Below are 10,275 nucleotides of genomic sequence, written 5' to 3'. Positions count from 1 at the left end.
ACATGTTAAACCTGTTGCACTTGCCCCATAAAGGAGTTCAAAGGACCAGAGCCAGAGCCCGATTCCTCATGTACTGGCCAAATATGAAGGCCCACACTGAGCAATGGGTAGGTAGCTGCCTACAATATCAGTCCTTACAGTCCAACGATCAGCGAGAGCCCATGCTGCTGCATAAGATTCCAGACCTCCCTTGGTTGAAGGTTGCAGCTGACATTTTTGAACTCAAACAATGCTCATACTTGATAACGGATTACTACTTTATCCTGAAGTTCTCAGTGTAGCTGGCAAATCAGCTGCCACTGTAGTAGCAAAGCTGAAATCTCCAGACAGAGATTGGCTCCTAATCCAGTATTCTAAAATCCAGAAAGAAACTGAAAATTATATTACCCAGTCTAAGTCAGCAACAGCAGCAGCTTCAGCCTCTTTCACCAGACTTTGGAAACTGTGTGCATCAGTTTGCCAGAGAATGGGGTATCATCATGACTCACTCAAACCCAACTTATCCTTAGTCCAATGGCTTAGTGGAACACATAGTCCAAAACATAAATGGAGACCTGGCCCTGGCCCATCTAGCCCTGTTTAACCTCAGGAACACACCAGTTATGGTTCTTCCCTTCACTCCAGCCCAATTGTTGATGGGACACCTTTTGCGCAGCACACTCTCTGTGACTACAGGCACATTATCTCCAGCAATACCATCAGGGGTACATACACAGCTGTCCCAACTGCAACAGCAACATAAGTGGCACTGTGATAGGGAAACCAACCCCTTACCACCTCTGTATGTCGGTGAGGGAGCCTGAATACAAACAAGCCAAGGATGGGTCCCTGCCTCTGTCATAGTGAAAAGGGATGAGTCATGATCATATGAAGTGACAACACCAGGGGAATGACTTTCAGGAGACATCTGAGGAAGTGCCAGACATGTCCTGCCCCCACATCTGTGGAACCATCTTAAGATGCATCCAACGGACAGCCTCCTGAAGTGGATGGAGATCCATTGCCCCAAAAAGATGGCGGCATAGAGGGCAGACGTACTAGTTGGAGCTCCATGAACTGAATTTTTAATATCTAATTCACCGCCTTTACACCCTCATAAGTGAGTGGCGATATATAGTTCACACACCCCTTTCTTGATGAGGCTTACCCCCTTGTCGTGGAGTAGGAGCAGGAGTGCGCTGTGGAGGCGGTTGGACCACTGAGCTTGCCTTTGCCTTTGGTGCCGAGGATCGCGGAAAGAATTGGCCTGCCGACAGTGGTGAGAGCACTGAGGAAGGCGGCCGAGCTCAGGGCGTCGCGTGCAGAGGCCATAGAGAGTCTGGGCCCAGCGGTGGTGAGAGCACCGCGGAGGGAGGCCAGGCTCTGGGCGTGGAGAACGCCACGGAAGAAGGCTCTGGAGGAACGGAACGGCCCTGGCGGCCGGGTGGAGAACATCGCGGAGCCGCCCGAGTGAATGTCCGGTAGCCGCAGAACAACCCGATGGTGGTGAGAGCACTGAGGAGGGCAGCTAAGTTCTGGGCACGGCTCGGTGCCTGTTTAAGAAACATGCCATGTCTGTAGGGAAAACTCCCCTTCCCTCAGTTGGAGCTAGTTAGAACTGATTGGAAGCTTTCCCTTAGTCTTAGTCTTTGTGTGGCAAGGCCTAGCTGCTATGCTAAGGTGCTGTTTCTGTTACCATGACTAAACACAACCATTGAAGTTCTCCTGCTACTTCCTGGCATTAGGGCAGACCTGATGTAAGGTCTCTTCACACAGTGATGGCAAAGGGATACTACAGAGTGGAGCTATAGCCCTAATGCAGGCATTCACTATACTCCTTCAGTAGAACTTAACTGACCACAACCCACGGATTATGCAGGGTCTTAAATCCCATGGGGAACCTCTATAGGACCTTTGCGCACAAACATGTGGATTGCTTTACACAGAATAAAATGCCGGGGGGGGAGGGGCATGCCTCCATTCCCCGCCATGGGATTGCTTACATGTGACTGTGGTGAATGCCCAAACAGGGCTTATAATACTCCAAGAAGTCCCAATTCAAATATCCATTCTATTCCTTACCTTCCCCAGCAATTTATTGAGATTTTTCTCTAAGAGAAAGATAATCCCAATTTTCACAGGATACACAATAAAGGAGCACAAATTTTTCATAAATATTAAATTAAAATTAACTTCCTCACTACAGAAAATGCACTATATATATATATATATTCCATTAATAGCTGGTAGGATACTAATTTGCTGTTTTGCAAAACTTAGGAGATCTGCGTGCCAACACTGGAGAGGAGAAGCCTTCAAAGAACTGATAAAATAAAAATGAAAGCAAAAGCTTCTCATAAAGTCAAGGCATTGCCATGGTAGAAGGAGATAGCTTTAGAGGTTTTCACCATTTCTGATCATATGTATATTAAAAAGATCAAATGAATGCTTGTCAACTTCCTAGAGAACCCATCACTCCAGGCCAATTAAACATCTCTTCCAGATTGGAAAGATCAGCTTGTCTTATAATGCCAGCATGAGTCAGCTTTCGGAGAAGCTGAGAAAAGTAGTTTCTTTGTCAAACTGTAAACTTGGTTAGAGAAAGTAGGTGATGTGGCATGGAGCTGTGCCAATATGAACTTGCCTATTCATTAAGATCATCTCTGGAAATAGACTTGTAGCCGGGGGGGGGGCTCCCCCCAGAGCTATGCTTCACCCACTCCTAAGATTTTTGGGGGAAATTGTCTTTTTTTAATTTGTGACAGGACAGACAATGACAACCTCCATTTAAAGTATGACAGCTTGTTTTAAGAACAGGAGCAATTTAAGAATAGGACCCTATGAAAAATTCAGTGAATAAGACAAGGCAAGTGCACATCAAAATTCTCATCTGGAACAGCCCTCAAAAGTCTGCTCACTCAAGGCTTTCCATAACTGAGGGTGGATTTTTCATAATCACAATCACCCTATAACTGCTTAAGTGATCCTGGAAAAAAATCTGTATAGGAATATGACCCTTGAACTTTGTATTATGGGGTAGAGTTAAACTCCACCCCTTGGACTTTCCTTTGCTCCTTTGCTCTGCTTTTCAGTTTCAGTTTCAGCTGTACAGTCTACCCGCGCAGTAATAAAGAAGCGTGTTTGTTTGCCTGCAGTTAGAAGTAAGAGTTTATTTTTTCTGCAGTCATTATAACGAGTATAGCAGGATAAAGTGCTTATTCCTAAAGGGTGAAATAAAGAGATAACTTAAAGGGATCTGAAAAAATGGCTCTTTTAAACCACTCACCATACTCACAATCACACTGGCTATTTTTCTTCTTTTTCTTGATTACTTGCTGGCAAAGGATGAAAACAGCCCTAGAGGAAAATAAATATTGCTGTGTACACTACAGTTAGCTAGCTGGCTGGTTGGACACCTGAGCTGTAACTCAGGCCTAATTTCTGATCTCCCCAATATGTTCAGCTCAGCATGAGGCTTTTTCAGGGCTTCTGGACAGAAAAATCAACCCAGCAACCAGTAAAAAAATTCCAATTGCTTTCCATAATTAGTTTCCAGTTTCTTAGTTCTTCCTTTATATAGCAGTCAATTAAAAAGTTTTCCGTTGATTGTCCAACAGGAAGAAAAAAATGAGACTAGATGGAGGGACTCTCAAGGAGGAGTTAACAGATGCACCCTATAGCATTTGTTTTCTCTCTGCTTTCCCCTAAATTATAGTATGGAGAAGTTAGTTTTTCAGGTAGAATCTAAAACTGAGATACTTAATGTAGCATCAAAGCCAAGCTCAGGAACTCACTGTCTTTAGTAGTTCATGAAGAATCAGAACAAAGACACAGATCACAGGTAAAAGGGGACTGTAGCTATAGGCAAAGTCAGGCTTTTGAGTCTGGTATTCCTGGGGATCTCTCAAAAAAGGGTGAGAAAATTCCACAGATTAAATTTCATTCATGTAAGTTAACACACTCTCTGGATGGAGGAGGAGTGGGTGGGAAGGTCACTGCCTTTCCTTTCTCCTGTTCTAGCCCTCACATCCTCTCCACCAATGGGGGTGGGCCCTTGGCTGGCGCTATGCATTTCTTCCCCCCAATACCCCACCTAGAAATGTGGCTACCTACTTAACAAGGAAGGACGGCAACAGGGCTATGTGGAAGCTGTTCTCAGGATGCCTCACCATCTCAGAGATGGGCAAATATGTCTATTTCTGTTTCTGATTTTTCCAATCCTAAATTCAATTCTCCATGATATTTGTTTTTAGGATGTTTTAAAGTTCTTCTGGTATTTTTGTTTGCAACCCTGGTCTCCTTCTGGGAGAAAGGGCAAGATATAAATTTAATAAATAAAATAAATAAATGTTTTCACATCAGTTTGAGAATTCTTTTTGGTAACATAAAAATTGATCAGCAGTTTAGTGTGAATTTCCCTATGTTATTATTTTATTCATTTATTTATTACATTTATACCCCGCCTTTCTTTTCATGCTAGAAACCCAAAGCAGCCTACATGTGGTTCCCAGCCATAATATACACATTTTAAAAGCAATTTTCCCTACTAGAATACATTTTTAATGTTTTCCAATGCATTTTTAAAGTAATAGTTGTGTGTCCAAATGGACACCCAGTCCTAGTTTTTGGACACCCAGTGGCCACAAATGGACACATAACCAAGAACACAAATTCAGATTGGAAGCCACTGAAACACTGATTAGAGGTATGAAATTCTAGTGAAATGGAATAGAAATAGTAGAACATAGGAGCACATTATACAATAATTCTCAGGATTCTCATAAACCGCCAGTCATCCCAAAAAACCTCTTAAGAAAATCTCTCTCCCTGTACACTGTGATATCTAGTTCCCTGTACCTTCATTCTTTTCTTTTTTTCATAAGAATTCACCTACAGCATAGTGTGGATCATAAGCAGCAGATATTGATTTTAAATTTAAATTTAAATTCATATATGTACTGGTGGGCAGGCTAGTAAGAACGTTGCTAGGTTAGTAACTTGCATTTGCAAATTGCTTTTATTTATTTCTTTAGTTTGAACCACTTTCACCTCAATCCAAATGCCAGGGCTTGTACATGATAAAGAGTCTTGCATGTGCAAGCCAACTGAATAATAATAATAAAAAGGACACTCAGTAACAATTCCTTTTAAAATGCCCTGATGTTTTCTCTGATTGATTGATTGGTTAATTAGATTTATATCCCTCCATTTCTCCCCATAGGAGCCCAGGGCGGCAATTACTTTTATACATATTACTTTGTTGGAGAACTGCACTGCAAAACTCAGAGAAGTGCAAATGTTGAAGGGTGGCTATATTTAGGGTTCCATACCGTTCCAGGAAGTGTAAACTAAGTAGATTCACCTTTAAATGTGAACTGAACCAAATTTCTCCCTCATCTCTACTGAGAAGTTTGGCAGCTGGTGACTGGAGATAACTTTTAATGAGCAGTGAGTCTAATCTGCTACAGTTTTAATCTGCCACTAATCTGCTATTGTTTTAATTAGGGTTGCCAAGTCTCCAGGTTTTGCCCGGAGACTCCATTTTTGGGGGGGTCCTCTCCATGTCAGTCAGCTTAATCTCTGGACTCTTAGCTTTCATTAAAAAAAAAAAGTTTCTAGGTCGTCTGGTTCAAAAGATATAAACCAAAATGTCAGGCCCCCTGCAATTTCTGTTAGTACCAGCTGCTCTAATCCTTGCCCTTTCAGGCTTTTAGCCAATAAGTGCAGTCAGGATTGTGATTGACAAGATTTCTTGACCCCCAGGCAATAGCTAAACCCCATTTCAAGTTCTGAGAACAGTTTCCTTTAACTGCTTGTCTCACAGCAGGAATTTGGTAATTTCAGCAGCATAGAGTACTTTCTCTGTACAGGATTGGGACTTGCTTCTGAGTAAACATGCATAGGATTGCACTGCAACAGAAGATCACAGCAGGATCTTGGTAGGCATAAAAGTGTACATGCAGGTTTTTTTAATTACTTGCAAAAATGGCATATTATACATTTTATTTTTCAAATAATTTTTGAACAGAAGTTTTAAAAAGTGTATATTCTGCAGTGTTATACTTCTCTAATTAAGGAGTCAAACAGGTTTAAATTTTACTGGACTGTTGAAGAGGGCAGTTTGTCTTATTCATAACCTGTTTTGAAAAGCTTCCCAACATGAAGCTTTTCTGGGAGTAAGGCTGTAATGCTAATTCCACATACCTGGGAGCTAATTCCATTGAATTCAGCAGGATGTACTTTTGAGTAGACATGATTAGGATTGTGGTGAAAATCAATGGGACTTGTGAGTGAACATAGAAAAGGATTGTACTGTAAATCTTTCTCTCCCCCTCCAAACCTTTTTTTAAGCAGTTAGACAGGGTTTACTTAGGTATTACTACTTTCATTTGGCAGGAAACTAACACTTTTTTAAAAAAAGAAATGTTCTACAGTGGCCAACTGGTTTTGACAATAAACTATTATATGGGGGTGTATGTATTTTTACATCTCTAATGTGTGTGTATATGGAATATTTCTGACAACCCTGTGAGGTAGGGTTGGAAACCAAGGCAGCTTACAACAAGAAATAAAGCCATTTAAAATCCAGTAACAATAAAACAAGTATAAAACAGTTGAAAACAGCTTAAAGTGGCATGATTCTTAATTTTGGATTGGGTGAGTGAAGTTCCTTATAACTGAATTGCAGTCCTGTGCATGCTTCCCTGTCTGAGTAAGCCCCATTGAATACATTGGGACTTGCTTCTGAGTAGACATGCATAGGATTGCACTATAAATATCTTTACAGGTTATGTAAATAATAAACATCTTGACATTCATGCTGATATAAATATTTCTTCATACTATGTCTTGATATATATCTGATTTCACACAATGGTTGTAAATTATTATTTACAAATTATTATTTCCTCTACATTTTAAGTGTGCCCTTCCTCTTTGAGGTGGTTGTGGTCCCCCTCTGTTATTTTCACCATGAGGGGCAGATTAGGATGAGAGATGGTGCATAGCGCATGGTCACCCAGGAAACGTTGCAGCTTATTTCCATTTTAAAATTTAATTAAAATGATTTATATGCAGGCAAAGTTTATGAAGTAATGCAGATCCACATAATACATTTAAAGCACATCTAACTCACATTTAAAGTGCATGACTTCCCCCAAATAATCCAGGGAAGTGTAATTTTCCTCTCATAGTTATAGTTTCCACCACCCTTAACAAACTACAATTCCCAGGATTCTGTAGTGGGATTCATGTGCTTCAAACATGTGTTGAATGTGCTTTAAATGCATGGAGTGGATCTGCCCTAGTATGCTGTGCATTCATTAGTGAATTGAAAAGAACAATTTTAAAAGATACTTTTTTAAACAGGGCTGTAGCTCAGTGATAGGGCACATGCTTTGCATACAGAGGTCCAAAATTCAATCTCTGGAAGAGACTATTGCCTGGAATCCTGGAGAGCCAATGCTAGTCCATGTCATCAGTACTGAGCTAGATGGTACCAAATGGCCTGAGTCAGTATAAGGCAGATTTTTTTTTCTTAAAAGAGGAAAGAGACACAAGGGCCACAGTGAAATGTATGTATGTATTTTATTTACAACATTTATATACTGCTTTATTGTAAAAAAAAAACCCTCAAATGGTTTATAGAAGGAATTAAAACAAAATTATTGGCAAAAACAGTTAAAGACAGGTATTTCAAAACATTTAAAATAATAAAACCAATAATGAGTTAAAAACAGATAAAACACATAATAGCTTCTACATGCCTGTTTAGGCTTGCCTCAACAAAAATGTTTTTAGTAGGTGCCAAAATGAGTACAATGAAGCGCTTGCCTAATGTCAATAGGCAGGGAGTTCCAAAGCATAGGTACTTCCACATTAAGGGACTGATTTCTTACAAGAATCAAACAAGTAATATCTGGCACCCATAACATGGAAAGCACACTTTTAACTTGGCCTGGTAGCAAATTGGCAACCAATGCAGATTTCAGAGCAGAGTTATGTGCTGATAGGGTCTCAATCATGTAAGCAACCATGCCGAAGCATTCTGCACTAACTGCAGCCCCCAGGTCAGGTTGTGCTGTATGGGGATTTCTGTGACTTTGGCTGACTGGATGCCAGGATTTTTTTTTAGTTTTGGTTAGGAACCCTGTCTGGTTGTGGGATGCTGAGTTTTCTGTCTTGCTCATAGGAATCTTGTTGTGGTTGGTATGGTATTGCATTTAGGAAATCATCACTGTCTTTTGTTTTTGTTTTTCCATTTGCATTTCATTTACCTCTGACCTTACTCCCTTACATCCTTAGAAGCAACAACAGTGATTCCATGTGGTAAGCTCAACCCCCTTAAACCCACTGATGATGCACCTTGTTGGTTGCATGATGGTTTGTTTCTTGCCCAATAGTGGTAAAAGAGAATTCACATACTGGGAAGTGTGGCTTCAATTGCTGTTGTTCCCTATCTACTGCCTGTGAAGGAAGACCAAACCATGTGTGTTTTCTCTGTCAATTATTACTCACTGGAATTGCATTGGCTGTCAAAGTGAGTTTATAGCAGCCCACAGAGTAAGCAGGAAAGAGTATAGCATCTTCTTAACTCTTACTCATGTCTCAAACCTCTCTCTGCAGTGAAGGGTCAAGTCTGTAAAGAAATTTGGAGCAGCCACGTTAAAAGGCAGGCAGGGCATTCCTGGCAGGGGGTTGCCAGTCCTGCTTTGATATGGATATCATTGCAGAAGATCCCTAACCAAGCCTTACTTAGCACAATCCTAACAATATCTACTCAGAAGTAAATCCTGTTGAGTTCTATGGGGTTTAGTCCCTTACTAAGTGTGTTTAGAATTGTAGCCTTCAGGGGCATCCAACCATATTCCTGAATCCTCCCATCTAAATCTCCACAACACTAGACCTTCTTCCTACAATGGCCTTCTGGTAACTGGCCTGACCTGAGGGCACTTAAACCCTTCTTGCCAGAAGCAAGGAGGCTAGATTAAATGTTCCTTACCAAGGTTCTCTAAGCAGGTGAGAAGGAATGATCCCATCACTTCAGCTGGACCTGGAAATACACACATTTAGCTAAGATTTTTATTTTAATTTCCAATCAGGGAAGTTTTCTTGTTTGTGGGGTTGGCAGGTTCAAGGCCTGAGACTGATCCTGTATCTTTAGGAGAAGAGAAAGTCAGGCAACTGCAGGTGTTCTTGCAACACTGTAATGAGAAAAACCACAAGGTGGAATTCTCCCTTCCCCCTGAACAATTTTTAAAGATACAGAAGACCTCTTAGTTGCCAGGCCTGGCCTCCAAGAGGTCTTCTGTATCTTTAAAAGATATGCAGGGGGAAGGGAGAATTCCACCTTGTGGTTTTTCCCATTACAGTGTTGCAAGAACACCTGCAGTTGCCTGACTTTCTCTTCTCCTAAAGATACAGGATCAGTCTCAGGCCCTGAACCTAGCAACCCTACTTGTTGGAGTGGTATACTCCAAGCATCTGTGGTTGATGCTTAATGTATTATGCTTCATGACATCACTAGGGCCCACCCCATGACATCATTAGGGCATGCCCCCATGACATCCCTATGGCACGCCTCTGAAATCTCAGGGTTTGGAATGGTTCTGACCTGGCAACCCTAGTTTTAATCCTGTTTTATCAGCTGTTTTTATAGCTAGTATTGATTGCAAATCTGAACCCCTCGGCCAATAGTCTGCCGTCCATGACTGTTTTGTATCACAGTGGGAGTATTTGCACAAGGGTACCATGGCACTGCAAAGAGGGAGGCCCTCAGATCTTTTCTTGCAGAAGGAGGAAGGGTCACTAAAGAAACACTGTTTCAGTGTTTGTGTCCTTTGAGTGCAGATCCATGAAATCCAAATGTAAATGTACCTTTTTTGGCTGCAATGAATTTCAAAAGGTTGAGAATCTGGGCAAAAATATTCTCTGTCTGTCTGCCTCTCTCTCTTTGCACATAGGCTTACCAAAACTTTCTACCTTAAGAATGCTGTTTTACATTACCAGGTAAATTCCCTCCCACCTTTGCAAGTGTGGAGAAACAGTGACATTCAGTGGTCAGTAAGATTTATGGCATCTTAGTTTTTCTTGCAAATCCCCAGGGTGCCAAATACCCTGCGATAATCTTCTGTTTTGTCTTCAGTTCCTTTCATCTTTTGAGAAAGTGGGGGGAAAGGAAAGAGAATGAGAAGGAAATGCTTCATGTTTCAATAGTATGAAGTCACTTAAACATTAATTTCAGATTAGTTCAAACATGTTTGTGCTGCATTTTAAAGGAATAAATGTAAGAAACAA

Source organism: Rhineura floridana, chromosome 5 (genome assembly GCF_030035675.1).
Source record: "Rhineura floridana isolate rRhiFlo1 chromosome 5, rRhiFlo1.hap2, whole genome shotgun sequence".
In the NCBI taxonomy this organism is placed as follows: domain Eukaryota; kingdom Metazoa; phylum Chordata; class Lepidosauria; order Squamata; family Rhineuridae; genus Rhineura; species Rhineura floridana.
Note: the sequence above shows the minus strand (reverse complement) of the source record.